General features: G+C 39.9%; 1 long non-coding RNA gene across 3 annotated transcripts in view; it reads right to left on the bottom strand.

The window, feature by feature from the left end:
- Nucleotides 1-7,363: 7,363 nt before the first annotated feature.
- The window catches only part of LOC102039466, a 39,168-nt gene continuing 30,266 nt past the window's right edge, over nt 7,364-16,265 (bottom strand). For all 3 annotated transcript variants that reach the window (XR_265308.2, XR_004081646.1, XR_265309.2), the window contains 3 exons: nt 12,761-12,887; nt 8,920-9,072; nt 7,364-7,940 (listed from right to left, as the gene is read on the bottom strand). This is a non-coding gene — a long non-coding RNA (uncharacterized LOC102039466). The remainder of the gene's footprint in view (nt 7,941-8,919; nt 9,073-12,760; nt 12,888-16,265) is intronic.

Raw genomic sequence — 16,265 nt, 5'->3', positions numbered from 1 at the left:
AAAAGTGCAGACTACTGCATGGGAATATGCAGAGATGTGTGAGAAAGGCAATGCAAAGGAGTCATTCTCCAAAAATCATTCTGTGTAGATTTCTTGTAGTTGCCCACAGTAAGCCATATGGGAGCATGGAGGATTTTTAGAAGCCTGACTGACACAGGAGGCAGCACTTCCAGGCACTCTCTGTCTTGTCCTATCTGCCTTGTTAAGTCCTGGCAAAAATCCCATGAAGAGGAAAGGAAGGTGTTGCACATTCCTGGGTAAGGTGTAGTAAGGAGCTGGGGTGATGTGATGGTGGGTGTGATCAGACCACTGGCAGGTGAACCAGAATTTGAGCCTTGAACAATAATTTCAGTATCTTATAGAGGGAGAGATAGAGAAAGAGAATAGCATACAAGTTTTAATGAGAAAAATTGATTGCTGATGCAGAGGTTTTGTGCCTGTGTCCTGACAGCACATACATTCCACACAGTAAACAGACTTCAAAGTAACCCAAAAGCCAAAATAAAGGTTTGCTGATTTTTGTACCTTTCCAACAGCAGTAGTTGGTACTCTTCTCTCAACAGCATGGCCATGTAACAGGCTTTTCAAGTTCTGGAAGCATTATTAAAATAAAAGGCCACATCTTTTCTTGCTCCTTAATTAGGAAAAGCTATAGCTCTTTACAGGACTATTCTTTATTGTTGTCTTCTGGGCTTTGTATACCTTTTGGTGTCTCTTCCCAATGGCCTCTGAAAGATTTTTGATCTCCTAGAACATTACACTTTAGGGCATTGTGTAACCTGCTTGTTTTGTGAGAAGGCAGAGTGCAAAAATTGAGAAATTGCCTTATGTGTTGTATAGTATGATTTCAATTATTTCACTTAGTTATTGTTAACCATATTTTATAAATATCAACACATTATATTTGTTCTGGCCATTGAAATTATGCTTTCCAATTAATTAAAATATGTATTCTGATGTATTTTGTCAATATTACAATTGTACAAAATTGGTTATATCAGTTAGGAGAAGCATCTTAAAATTGCCTCCCTGCAATTTATTCTTGGTATCTTAACTTTGTGCAGTACTACAAGATCATTTTGCTCATGTGCTAAGTGGGATCCTAGTATATCATTACATTCAGTCAAAATATTGTAAGTTAAAATAAGAATGCCTGTAGATTATGAAAATGAGACCAAGAAAGTAGCATTTCTTGTTACATAAGCAGAAAAACTGGAAATAATTTCAAGAAAAACAGATCAGAATAGAGATGTTTGGGAAGCATTGTCATTATTGTAGACTACAGTAAAAGAAAAACATACATCAAATCAGAATTACTTACCTTGAGTTTAAAATGTTAATAAACCAAGACCTTAGCAAAGAGAGAGTATCACCTTAGTGGTTTGCTCTAAGGCAATTGCCTACATTCCCTCTGTAGTTGAGAGAGAAAGAGACTGCACCAGCAACAGAGACTTATTTTCATATGGCCACATGAGATACCATCCTGTAATGGCCGTATGAAATGGTTGAACAGAGATCTGGAGGTGCCACCCATGACAGACAGGGAAAGAAGAGTTATCTGAGACTAGATAGCTAATTCTAAGACAGCCACAGCAATTTATAAAGAAACCTAGTCTGTACATGAAATGCCAAATTTTAGAAAGTGAAAGACCCAAGTAATTTCTAAGGTATTTTCATTTATTACAGACAAATGTGCTAGGGATGAGCATGCCTGTTTGTATCTTGACATAGATTTCATAGGCTGGACTTCAGCTGACAGCTCTGCAGTTATGAATCTTGAGACATATTTCACTTCAATTTAGGAAGTTCTAGGAAGCTTAGGGTCTTTATTCACAAAAGCCTATGAAAAATAGAGCTTTCAGATTTTAATACTTCATTGGAAATAAGAAAGTTAGTGAAATAAGGATACCCACAATAGGCTTTCTACAGCTTTTCCTTTCAGAAAGCTGGGACAAACTCAACAGCATAAATGCTTTTCTCTTTGATGGATGAAGGTCATGGAAATTATTTCTGATATAGTCTCCATATCTGGGCCTTAGGCAGCTCTAGTGAATATCAATCTCATAGCCATACCATATCAAAGGGATTCTTGTCTGTGTCTCAAATCAGACATATGTTTCTTTAGTGAATGTAGTAAAAATTAAGATAATTTCTTGGGTTTGAATCTATAAACAAAGCAAGTAATGGGCATCGAAGTTCATTGAAATATATTTTAAGTCACAAAGCTCAGTAGTTTTTGTGACCATTTTTTTTCATAAAACTGACCTTCTTTTGAAATATTGGGACTGAAGGCCAATCTACACTGGCCAGGGAATAAAACAGGACATGGAGAGCATTTGCCCCATTTCTGATGTTCTAGTTCTGTCCTTCAAAATAATTAAAGACTGAATTTGCCATACGGCAGTTTTCATCTTTCTCAAAACAGAAAGGGAGTGGGAAGAAACAGAAATAAAAATATATAAAAGAAAGAGCAGAAAAGAGAAAGGATTGCTCCAGCCCTCCAACTTCCCTTCATGAAAGGCAGAAGACCAAAGGGTTTTTCACCTGATGAGGGCCAGACTGCAGGTTAGGATATAAACCCCGCTCCTCTTGGGTTGTGGTGCTGAGCACTCATCCTGCCCTTTTGCTGGGACCTGTCAGGGGGTGGATTGCCAAAGCACTAGGGAAGGATTTCCTGCAGGACCAGCTCCTCACCTGAACATCTCTCTAGGGACAGTGCCAGTTTGCATGGCTGAGAATTTAACCCATGTGTGACAGACATAATGCAGAGGAATGATACTGGGCTTAATAAACCAGTCAAATAAGATGTGCTGGGATTGGCTGTAGTAACATATAGAAATATCCTTCAGTGGAACAGCAAGAGAATACCAGTTGAGAGACAAGCCTCACCTGCTGGTGAATACTATTCTTAGCCTGGACTTTGCACAAAAACATTGCAGAAATTCCCACAAAGCCATATATGGTGGGTCAGAAAAGTGCAACAAGCTAGCAGAGGAGTTAAATTAATCTCTTGCATTGTGTCTGCTGCTGAGAGCAGTGTAGAAATTCCTGTGCCAAAGGCACTTTGCAAAGAAAATCAGAGTGTGGCCTTTATACAGATTGAAGTCTCTAAGGAGGAAGTTGTAGAGTAACTTGAGAAACTTAAATGCAGTAAATCACCACAACCGGATGGTGTTCATCTGGGAGTTCTGAGGGGAAATAAAGTGAGAAAAAGCCAAGATACTGACAAGAGGATGCCTTCTTCCCTCGAAAAATGCAGCAGCACAAGAAGGCTGGGAAGCCCTATTATGTTGCCTGTCTTCAAAAGGAGATGAGGAAAATTCTGAGAATAAAAGAGCTTTGAAGTTTGCCACAGTTTTAGGGAGCCCAAAAATACTAGTTCTGAACAATAGCTCAAGAGAGAGTTTGTTGGACAAGAACACCCCATGAAGGTGTTCTTCAGTCTCCCAAACCACTAAGGCAGTTACAAGGGGGGAAAGTGTACTCAGTGCAGCAGCCTTCAGAGGAAAAGTAGGATGACAGTCTTCTCAGAGAAAGATGACCAAATGATCCAAAGATTCTAAAGGTTTTATGGAGGTCAATAATAAGCAATTGTCACAGAGAATATTAAGAAATAAAACTGAGACTAATACTTGATGATGGAATAATACTACATCTTGGAATGAACTACAAATCAGTCTGGAAGGAGAGAATATGAGAAGGATTTCTCTTTCTGTTGAGGCAGGGAAAGGTGAACACCCAGTAGTAGGTATCAGGACTAGTGTCATAACAAATAAATGAGTCTGAATCCCAAGCCCCAATGCATTCAAATTAGTGTGTCCAGAATCCACCCAAGATCTGGATTCACATGTCACACATGTGGTTCCCATCTTAAAAGAGGACAAATCAATTCCTGGGTTGAAACTCCTGAGGTTTGTGCTCTGAGGTTTGAATACTCCATATTCAAAGACTTCAGCCTACACAACAGTTACTTATGAAATATGGGGGGTGGGAGGAGTGCATGTGTACACATAGCATGCAAAGGAAGCAATTAAATGTAAATCCAAAACAATTTAAAAAGTGATCCACGGCAAAAAGTGCACTGATGCAGAGACTGTATGTATTTGCTCTTTACATTAACTTGCTGCAGCTAGCTGAAAGGGCACAAGATTACAAGTAATAGACAGTGGGAATTTTGCTGGTTTGGTAGCCTATTTACAATCAAACATTTTAAATTATCTGGATTTACATGACTTTGTACCCTTCCATTTTCTCTCCTAGGTTTTTTTAGTTCCTGTAGACTAGGCACAGTGTACTGAAGGCAAAGGATCTCCAGTTTTAATTCGCTTTGTCTCTTGAATTCATTAGATTTTGAAAGCTTTCAAAGGAAGTCACAGGTAGGAATTAGAGAAAATATAGAAAGTGGGACATTTCTGACTAGCTTGTATGTTTCCAGTGTCTAAAAAGAAAGCTTTTTTTAAAAGCAAACTGTAGGAGGGTTTGTAAAAATAGATATTTACATTTACATATTGGGACAGATCCTCAGCTGCCATGGAGCAGTATTGCTCCATCCTCTTGAACAGGGCACAGCTGAGAACCTGCCTCTCACACATGCCCATACATGTGTGGAATATGTCCAGGATTCTGTATTTTTCCAAATGTACAGAAATCTGCTTCTCCCTCCAGGTACTTTTGCCTGTGTACTAAGTTGTGGGAGTTACAGCTCCTCTGTTTTTAACTGAGGGTAGTGTCTTCAGGGAGGCAGGGTGTGAAGGAATGTTGAAGTGTAAGGAGAGGAACGCATGAACAAAGAAACTCAGAGAAGAAGGTGATGAAAACAGGAAAGAAAATGGTATCCCATATAGCCATGCTGTGCCAAGCAATGTCTGCATTCACAGCAACAGGGAGTTAAACTGTGATTATGTAGCAACCATGACTTTTGGAAAACAACTCAGGTGTTTCCAGTTAGGTAACAGGAATAGCAGGAGACCTGCTACTGATAGCAAGGTGGAGAAAAAGGAGCTCTGCGCTCAGCTGTGCTGTTGCAGGAGTCACATAACACAGCACAGAGAGTAGGTGTCACATCAGATAGTGCTAATAGGTGCCAACAGCCACCTTCACCCCTTTCCCCTCAGTCTTTCCCTGTGTGAGAGTCAAGTGAATATCAATGTGAAACAACCCTGCATGACTGTGTGCTTCAGCCCACACAGTGGGACCCTGGTAGTGATTCAGACTGTACTGGACTTTGGACACATAATGTACACTGAATATCCATAATAAATAATAATTAACACAGTAGGGGGCAGCAGCCAGCTGTGGAGGAAGAGTAGGGCCAGCTGCTGGAAGAGATGTAGGCACTGGCTGAGCATGCAAGCTGGGCACTGGGGAGGGCGAGGGGGCCATGGCTGGGAGCCAGTGGCAGTTTACTGCCAAGAAAAGGGAGATAAAAGCACAAAAGAGTTTCACCAGAGGGAGCTGCTCCTGGCCACCCCTCAGCAATCGGTAGCGGCCCTGATCCAGGAGGGAAGGCTGATGGCAAACAGGAGCATCGCCAGCCTGTGAGCGTGGCCAACACTGCTCACACGTACCATGCTGGAGCTAGCACGACGGGTGTCTGTAAGACATGCAAGCCTGCTGCAGGGAAACAGCCCTGCACAGACCTCTGGCTTGCAGGAGACTCATACCTCCTCCAGAAATGAGGACAGACCCATCATGTTCCCGTCAACATCTCCCCAGATGCACATCCAGCTAAAGCAGAGTCAATACTCCAGAAATGAGTGCAGATCCAAAAGAGACGGATAGACACATGGTCAATGCTTTTCTGAACCCCCTGATGCTCAGGTCTCCTTGATCTCATCTACAGAGAAGTGTCCTAGGAGCACTGAAGATCCCCTAACAGCAGGGCTATTTTTTGTCTGAATTCCTCAGAAGGCCTGACACTTAGTGCTTAGGTTCCCCAGGTGGTATGATAAACACAAAACTGCTTTTGAACACACTGCACACACTCAGCCGTCCAGTCATCCAGTACAACAAAAAATTTATCAGGGATTTAAAATATTTTTCTAACCCCTCTGAAAAGTAATTTCTAAGACCAAATCAGCTCACCAGTCTCATTTTCACAAGGACATTCATGGCATGCTCCTCACACACGGGTTTCTAAACAAGAGTCAGCAATATCCCAGGGTCAGCTCCTCTATTTGTCCCACATGGAATACTCAAGTCTTGCACCAGCACAGTGTAACAATTAATTAGCACATGTTCTCTGTAATAATTATAACAATGTGGCACATTTCCCTTGAATTTAGCATAGTGATACTTATCTTTACTTATATTCATATCTTACCTTCAAGTGTGCTTTCTGTGCCTGGTTATTTTTCACTGAGTTCAATTGCAAATAGATAAAACCTGTTTGCTTTTCTCTCCCAAGGAGGAGTATGTGTATTTCCAGATTCTATTCGCATCCACCAGGAAAATTCACACACAACAACTGAAGCTCAGTTGGGCTTTTTTTTGCTGTGTTCCTGGTTGGTTGAGGATAGGGGGTGTAATATGGGTGATGTTAAAGTAAAGCTGCTTTTCCTCCCTTTCTCAGCATAGCAGCTGACAGATTTTTCAGTCCCAGTAAAAAGAAAGGGCTCCCATCTGAATCTCAGTTTATGTAGCCCACAAGAGAATGAAGAAATTCATAGAGAACAACACAGGCAAATAGGGTATGGTATCAGGGAGAAACATCCATCATTTTTGCGGATAGTAGACAAGCATAATCCATATGTGAGCTCAAATGCAAACTCACGGGCAACAAAAAGCCTATATGTTGAACATATCTACAGCTCAAACATAAAGAATCATATTCTTTCTGAACAACTTATTTCTGAACATCTGACCTTAAGAACCAGCCTCAGTTAAGCACTGGCAAACACCAAAACTTGGAAGAAAGTTAGGGGTGTTGCACTACTTTGAAAGCTCTGTTTTGAACCAGCTGTCATTACGAATGTCTGCTGGTACCCCGCCTTAGCGCACAGCCTGTCACGGGTGAGCATAATGAGACTGAGCCAATGGAGTACACTGAACTATGTCTTCTTGCATGTCCTTGTAGCTCAAATTATCCCTTCACACAGCCATAACAGGTGAGCTCTGAATCTACTTATGCCACATTCTAATTGGTTTCATTTAATTTGTGTATATGTCTCTCTGTGTTTGTATATACATATATGCATATTTATGTGCACATATGTATATTTGGACATCATTATTAAAAGTAAATATGCATATTGTCATAGATTATTGCTATACTTGTAAGAGATTCTTAGAGTAATTTGCTTTATTATACTATAAAACCATAGAAATTAATTGCCTTCTTTAGAATAAATAAGGAACACAGGACTCATTGTACCATATATGTTTAATAGTTTGGACATCTCAGTGCCCACATAAAAACAGGGAAACATATATTGCAATAGGCAGTATAATTATTTCAGCGAGGAACATCCATCCCACACTCATAGAAATATGAGATTCAGCATCACGAGATTCTAGAATTATGTCATCATCTGCACGAGTTTCACAGCTTATCTTTATGATTTTATCTTACAGAAGTAAACTCCAACAAAAATGTATAACACTGCCGAATTTAACAGCACATTCATGTTAATACTAGCTGTAAAGATTTCAAAAAGTTGAATAACATCAGCATTTCTATACATATGTGTGCACTTATGTATATATATACATGTATACACAGACATGCACATATAAATGCACACATACATGTCTGTGCTATGTATATAACCTGTCTTTAGAGATGCCGTTATTTTATAAGGTTAATTCCAAGTACGTTAAACTTGAAAACAATGTTCTATACAGTTTACCCATTTAAAGAAGTCCCTGCTGGTGCACAGAAGATCGAGCTAGCTGAGTTCATTAAGCATCATCGGATGAGGCTGTAGGTAGCCGAAACATTCCTTAATGGAAATTTAAAGAGAGCAGATTAAAATTATATTCCTCCAATCCAACAGAACACAAAGGTAAAGACAGTCAATTACAACCAAGATCTCATCTAGCACAAAAGGAGTATTGTAGTTTGTAGATCAGAACTTATTGCCTGAAGTGAACAGCTAGGCTCGTCTCTATGTATATAACTACTTTCTACAATGTACTCTTCTAGCACTCAGATGTAGTTATGGACGATGATGTTTCCCATGATGTTAATCTGTTATGTTCATGACCAAGAGTTAGATAGTCTCAACAGCATCAAAGATGTTTTATCTGTGCTATTCTGCCTGTTTACACTATGAGAAATAAAAAAAAAAGTGCCATGTACTTTATTTTTTTAACTCCTAAGTTAACTGTTTTGGTAGTGCTTTGTGGGTCAATAAAGTGTCACTGAAGAAGTGGTTCAAGCAGGATATCTGTGTGCCTGTTCAGAATGCATGCAGCTTTCCCCTGGACACCATGACAAGACACTAAGGGTGCTCAGCTCTATGCCAGATCTGTTGTTAGATCAGAGAAATGCACCACGTCTTTAAAATCTCATAATTACAAAAGATACCGATAGGCAGTTGTGTGATGAGAAGAAATGAAGAATAACAAGTAGGGTGAAAGGACTGCTACATTAGGAAAGATTAGGTGAGCTAAATATCTATGAGTTGCCTTAGTGCTAACTAAAGACAACATCATACCAGTTAAAAGAGATCAAAGAAGGGAAAGAAGGAATTTTGCAAAGGGTCTTAAATGGAAGAAATATGATGGCATTAACAATGGGAAAAAACTCCTGACAACGGGATACTCTAGGCAACACAACCTCCCCCTTGAGATACAGCATCGCTTAGGAAATTTAACCTAGGCACAAAAAACCACAAAAATATTCCATAAGAAACAACTTCATAGTGTCAGGAAGATGTACTGGATGACCCAAAAGATACATTGCTAATTGGTGTGCACCTGTTATCTGTGATTTTCCTTGCTTGTATGGCCAACTCATCATTACTTGTCTGTATTTGGTTTCTCTGGGTCCCATCCAACTCACACTGCAGCCAACAGAAGTTTCCGACAGGAGCAATAGGACCTCAATGTCTGTTCCAAGTCTTTGCTGTTCTAAAAAGAAGAGGGGAAAAAAGCCCACACAACTTTGCAAGAACTTAAAGCATCCGGTGTATGAACCCATATGCAACTAAACCCTTAAATTTTTTTTGTATATTTAAACCTGTGTTTATCCTTAGAGATATCTGAGGAAATGTGCATTTGCTTTCACTTGGTGCTGTTAAAATTTTTGCTGGGGAGGAAACTTACAGTTCATCTAAAAATACCTTCTAATGAAAAACTGCTTTGGTCATGGAAGAGTGAAGAAAATTCTCTACACCAAACTAAAAGTAAATTCTATATATTACACAGAAATGGCAGAGGCCTTTTTAATGCTAAAGCAGTAATGCAACCAATGAAAAAAACTAACCATGAATTCTAAACTCAAGACCAGTTTTCAAATACTTTTACCCAATGTCTTAGAATATATAATCAAATTGTACTTAAAATCCACTTGCTTGCAGGTAGGGAATCACTAGTTTGTGGCAGCTCAATGTTGGCCCCTTGAGAGACACAAATTTCTGTGTAAGTGGGGCTGAATGTTCAGGGGTCAGAGCTGTGTTGGTGCTGTCCATATATCTAGCAGCTGGTATTGTAAATCTTTAGAGCAACATTTCTTGAAAATACTAAACAGACACTTTGGTAGCCAGTATTGAGCCTGTGGCTATACTGCTTCAGGCTGTGATCTTGTCAGGTTTTACAAGATAAGTAGGGTCAGGCAGGGTCACCACTTGGATTGGTAATTCTAAGGAAAGGTGGGAGCTGCTGGAAGTGTCTCAGGTGATAGAATAGCTGTAGCCATTTTCCCTGAGCCTTTTCTAATATCCTGATGAAGGCATAATGCCAAGCTGTGACACAAGAGCAAGATCCTCATCCTCTGCAGCCAGCAAGTGCATAATTTGCAAAGGGGTCTTTCCCTGGTCTGGCATGGAAGTCTGAGGTACAGTATGTGGGAGATGGCAAAATTCAGGTGCTGCATGCACACTTGGTCCTGGATGAACAGCATGTAAATGTGGGGCTCCAGCATGTTTCATCAGGAAGGGGGTAGAGGTGAATGCCCTTTCTGACATCTTTGGGGATGCTGGTAGCTCCAAATTAGGTTTTGTCCATGTCTATAAAGCAAAAGACAAGCCTATTGAGTGAAGATCCTATACACTAACTTTCAGCCTCACACACTTCTACAGAAAGTATAGAAATACATAGATAATGAAATCTTTGCCCAATGGTCTACATTTCCAAGAATTTTAAATTGTAAGTTAACCAATTTCTCCTCTAAAGTTCAAACAATAAATAAAATTCTATGTGAAAAATGGACCCTTTTATTCCTTTGTTAAAATCTGATCAGAGTAAACTACAGATGTTAAAAGGCATTGTAGTTCAAAGAATTAAAAGAATCTTACAGGGTTTGTACAAAGAAAAGAGTTTTAGAGAATAATATGGAAAATATTATAATGCTATTATATAAATCAGTGGCACATCCTCACTTTGAATACTGTCTTCAAATTTGGCCACCTTATCCCTGAAAAAAGAAAGTAAAATAGAACAAGTCCAGAGAATGGTAATAAAAATGATAAAAGTCAAAAAGATGGGAAATTTCTTGAGAAAAGAAAAAGAACATAAGCACCACCTTGTCTCTCAGGAAAGATATATTCTCATGGGACATTCATAGATACGGCACTTAGGAACATGGTTTAGTGGTGACCTTGGCAGTGGTAGGTTAATGTTTGGACTTGATCTTAGAGGTCTATGATTCAAATCATACTGAACTGAACAAAGCCTCTCCATAAACTTAGAACACATGCTGCTGTCTCAGACAATCTAGAAAATGTCCTTGGACCCCAGCAGTTCTGGAAAGCTCTGGGACCTTTCATGAACCAGATGCTGTAGGTATTTTCCTCAGTGTACCCTGTTGTTTTAAAGAACTTTCAGCCACTGGAGGCCAATCTGACTCATGGACAGTGGACAGGACACAGAGCTACATATTAGAAACACTTTTCCTTTGTTAAATCATAGGATCATAAAATGGTTAGGGTTGAAAGGGACCTTAAAGATCATCTAATTCTGATCCCACCACCATAAGCAGTGATACCTTCCATTAGAGCAGGTTACTCAGAGTCCCTTATAACCTAGCCTTGAGCATTTCCAAGGATGAGGCGTCCCACATCTCTGGACAACATGTTCCAGTGCCTTACTTGGAAACTCTTATAGTAAAGAGTTTCATTGTAATATCTAATCTTAATCTATTCTTCTTCCTCTTAAGGCCATTGTCCCTTGTCCTGTCACTTCATGCACTTGTGAAAAGTGCTTTCCAAAGAACTTGACTACACTCCTAACTCATTTTTTGGGTCTAACTTTTAGAAACTTCACTTTTCCCTACCTTTCTCTTCTGAAAGGCATAGGTGGTTGAAAAATAACAATCCGTTGACTTGACTGGCAACTTTTTCAGTTTAATCACTCATCTTCCTTGAAAATGTGCCATGTGTCTATTAAAAGAATCTCAGTCCCAAAGGACTTGCACAGTCTCCCTCACTTTGTGTGATGGGATCCCCAGGCTTCGTCAGAGTTCTACTTAAGCATGACTATAATATAAATAACATTCTGTCCTCAGGATCTTTGAACTTAATTAGCAGCAGAGGAAAAAGTCTTTCCTATCCTGCAAGGTGATACAAAAAGGTATTGAATTTTAAATGGATGAAAGGAATTGCTTTTCCAAACAATGTACAGCTAATTAATGGAACTTGCTATCACATGGTTAGCACTGAGAGAAACAGCAACATATTTGTAAACGAGAAGTCAATCTTAGGCATAAAAGCAAATCTTCACACAAAGCTCAGGTTGGGTTAAATTCAGTTGAAAGCATTATGCAGAAGATCAGATTAGATTAAAATAATGGTTGCTTGTAGCCTTAAAAATCTGTGTTTTACTAGCTGCTACTATACAATGATGTCAAATCATGCCAGTGGTTCATGGTATGTGCCAATCAATAGGCAGTGCCAGAACAGCCCCTTCACACATGGTAAACCATCACACTGGGCCTTCAGAGGGTCAGGAAAGTCCAGGAGGCTTTTCAAACTGGTGACTGTCTCATCTCTTTCTAGAGTGGGACAAATCCTTTCTCTCCATCCCTGTATGGGAACCTTGGAGGCATCAGTCATACTCATGCTAGCATGGTGGGTCTTCAGCTCTGTCTGCAGGTCTGCAGGAATAAGATGACCAAGTCCAACAAGGTAAAAAGGGCAAAAAAGGTTTGGAGGAAGGTGAGGAAATCAAAAGGTCAATGGCTGCAATTAACTGTATCTCTTGTCTGGTGTGACAGCACACACTGGAGTCCCAGTGCCCCATTACGCAGACGTGCATCCCTTCCAATCCCATCCAAACCCAGAACCACCCACAGGAACCAGTGGAAGCAGAAAGTCCATCCTCAGGCGCCCATGGTTGAGTTGTATAACTGAACCTTGGAACAGGACAACATTCCCCATGGACAAGTGTGTTCTATGATGTTTCTGGCACTCTTTTCTACTTGAGATATCCTAAGGTGGGAGCAGAACCAGGAGATCTCATTTGTCCTTATTGCCTTATGTCATATTACCTTACTGTGGTGGGGCATGATAGATACCCGATTCATCTTTGAACTGTTAAGAATATGTTCATGCTGACAAGGTACCAAGAGAATAGAGGCACTTTTTGACATGATTGCACTTACCTACAACTTCAGTCATCTTATTGTCCCCCCAAGAAATCAAGGAGGATGTCTTCTAGTGAATAGCTGTGCTGGGGTCATTTCAGTTAAGGGAAGTTGTTTCAGCCTTGTGAGTTCAAAAAGTTATCTCCTAGGGGGAAAAGAAAACAAAAAAAATTAAAGGGGTCAAGTCAGCTCCTCACACTGGTGGCTTTATACCATCAAGGTGTACTTTTATATAAAGTCAAAGAATACACATAAAGTAAGCACAAAATGCTCATGCAGTTGCTCTTCCAGGATGTTCGTAATGGCAAGATAGATTGTAAATTATTTCTTTGGAGGCCAGAAAGCACAGTGGAAATAATGTATATTATTCATAAAAATGATTGTCCTGTTCACTTGTATACCTCTGCAATTTATTCTGTAACAGCTTTTTACTTCAAAGAAATCACTAGCTAATGACATCTCAAACTTAAAAAAATCCACTTATTCACAACCCTGCCCCTGAGGGAATTCCTGCATGTTATCAGAAATTTTTCCAAAGATCATTAACAGATATTACAAACCAATTGAAACTGAGTATTTTCTTTGCAAATTACTTTTAACTTTAGAGCTATTGAAAAAAGACATTGAGTGATTTAATTTACTTAATCTGTCTACAGATTGCAGCTATGTGCATATCCTGTGATTGCATTTCCAACAAAAAGCATATATAACTATCCCTAATAGGGATATTTTTCTAAATTATCGTACAAGATCAGTAAGATCTCTGCAGATATTAATGTTTACTTTTTCATTTAGAAAATTGCACTCAAAAAAGAAATGGGCATCTTTATTCTGTTGTTATTTTAGAAGTAATAGCACACTATAATACTTATTTTACCTGCTATTTTAATTAAAACTCCAATAATCATCATATCCTTTGAGGATATGTTCTACTGATTTTTCTGAAAAATCACTGTATTTTCATGTGGCTGTGAAGGCAATGTTTTAGAAACACCTTACACAGCAATGAGTGTACAAAAAGAGATCCTCTATCTTGCATCAATCCAAAACACCAAGCTAATTCAGCAGTGTAGGGCTGGAGATTGTATTCTGTACCTCATTGCCTTAAACTCCTCCCAGAGAACCTTACATGTGTCAGCACCACTTCTGCAGGAAGTATGAAAAATCTCTTCCCCCATGAATATTTAGCATGCAGCTTCCTACCTAAGGTTCCTGCTCTCTCTGCAGATAAGAGATAAGGGCTTGAAGCCCCTGAAGCTTGGGTGGAGTTTGAAGTTAATGCCTTTGAATGACAGTGAACACAGCTGCTGTACTTTGTGTACTGCTCAGTCCTGATCATGTGTTACATGTGCTTTACCACAACACTCTTGGAAGACATATGGGTAAAGCAGAGGATGGTTTGAGGAGATGAATCAGGATTAACTGCAGGGAAGTTCAACTTAGCTGAGCTGGTGACTGACGAAGAGACATAAGCAGAAAAAAAAGCTTTTAGATTTCTTAAGAACTTTCTTATCAAAAATGCAAGTAACAAAAAATGCAAAGAATGTGTAGATTGGGAACCTGGACTTGGACATCTATATCCCACACAAGTCTCAGTCATCCCCTTTCATGGCCTTGGGCCCAAAGATAACTATTCAGAGAAGGACACAGATTTTTCACAGCAAATAGATGCATAAACGTCTTTTAATATCTTGCCTTGAGTGCTGGGAGAAATGGCAGAAAGGGTAACAGAGAATTTGCAGGTGGTAGTGCCTTCCTTCCATAGCCTGCATCTTCCTATCAGCTGGGCCAGAGGTCTGCAACCAGTCTAAAAACTTCTCCAGTCCCAGTACTATTGAACTCTCACTCTCTTGCTGTTTTCCTTTCCTGGGTTATGACAGAAAGATCTCACAATTAAAATAATTTATTTTTTTCACAGCACATCAAAATACATGGGGTCAGTTAAGCTAATTTCCAAACTCTGTCAAGAGCTGAAAAATTACTCCCTGAGCTACCTGATGTCCAGCTTTGTCCTGTAAATATTAAGAAACCATAAATCTTTACAAAGGTCCCATGCCATTAGCTGTTCCTGCCACCATCCTGTAGAGGTAGGTAGGCATGAGAAAGAGGAACTGGCTGCTACTGAGCAACATCTGGGCAGGTTACTGGCCTGGTTTTAACCCACAAAGCACTCAGGTAAGTGCAAAGGGAGGATGCCTTTTTCCTGATAAAATGCCCTTTTTCTCTGATAAAATTGCAGCCTCTCATTCCTGCTCTTCATTCCCCCCCATGACCTGCTCAAGACACTTTTCTAGTCATGGTCCAAACCTCTAGTTTGCAGCTATAATAGCACTGAGACTGTCAGTAGCTGTCTCTGTGAAATTCAACTGCTTTTCAGGATCCCCTGCTTTTAAAAGTGTTTCCCTCACCCTTCTGCCACACACTTGCAACTGGCATTACAGTGTCAGATCAGATGGCACACATGGAAAGCCAGAGCCTCAACACATTTGCTAGTGGCTTTTGCTTCTCTAGCAGAGCAATGTCTTGTGCACATCCAGCTTCAGGGACAAGTCAGTTCAGCACTCTATCCTCCCTGTCTTCCCTGCCTGCCAGCCTCCTCCCAGGAGCCCTGTGCTGTTTGTGCTTTACTACAACCACACGCCTGGTGCTCTGGTCTCTGTCTGCAGCTCCTTCTACTTGGAGACTGGTGACAGAAGCCACCAGCGTGCCTCTGTCAGGGGTGACCTGGCCTTTCCACCTGCCAGCATCGGGCGCTGTGCCATCAGCTGCCAAACTGGCACAGCTCCACCGGCTGCAGCAGCTGAGCGCTTCTCTTGTCACTCAACCCAGGACATCTCCACGGAGTCTGATAACACATCTGCTAATTAATGCCAGTTGTGATCATTGGTCAGATCCTCAACTGGGTTAAATTGAAACGGGTCCATTTAAGCCTGTGATAATTAGCAGCAGCTTAGAGTTGACCCGATGATTTTCTCTATGACGTGAATATGTGTCTTGTTCTAAGTGAGTAAAACCCACCAACAAATTGCATAAAAACTACCAAATGATCAGAAAATGAAATGAGTGTTAGTAACTCCAAGACAAGACCACACTACAATGGTGGCCCCAGCTATGTTAACAACTTTCTGAGCCATCCAAGTTCCTTATAATAAAAATAATTAATAATAAGAGATGTGCTTCTGGACACATTCACCTTTCTGTAAAAAAAGCCTAATGAGTCTGTCTTTTTTAAAAAACAGACTATCAGAAAATTTAAGTGTGATTCTATTAACTTGTAAGCATAGTGGTTTACATTTTAACAATAGAATAGATCAAATCTATTGTTGAATTCAGTTTTTAAGATTTGTAAAGCAGCACTAGTAAGTGGAAAGGAACAGTTCAAGAATTTTCTTTGTATTTTGTTTCTGCCCTTTGTCAAAATTTTATTGCAGTCAATACTTCCACCCTGTTAGGTTGTATTAGCAGTTCACTCAACCATAACAAGCAGAGTTGTAGAAGGTATTAAATCTTAAACAGAGGTAAG

This window comes from Geospiza fortis, unplaced genomic scaffold (assembly GCF_000277835.1).
Source record: "Geospiza fortis unplaced genomic scaffold, GeoFor_1.0 scaffold192, whole genome shotgun sequence".
Taxonomy (NCBI): Eukaryota; Metazoa; Chordata; class Aves; order Passeriformes; family Thraupidae; genus Geospiza; species Geospiza fortis.
Note: the sequence above shows the minus strand (reverse complement) of the source record. Positions and strands in the feature narration are given on the sequence as shown.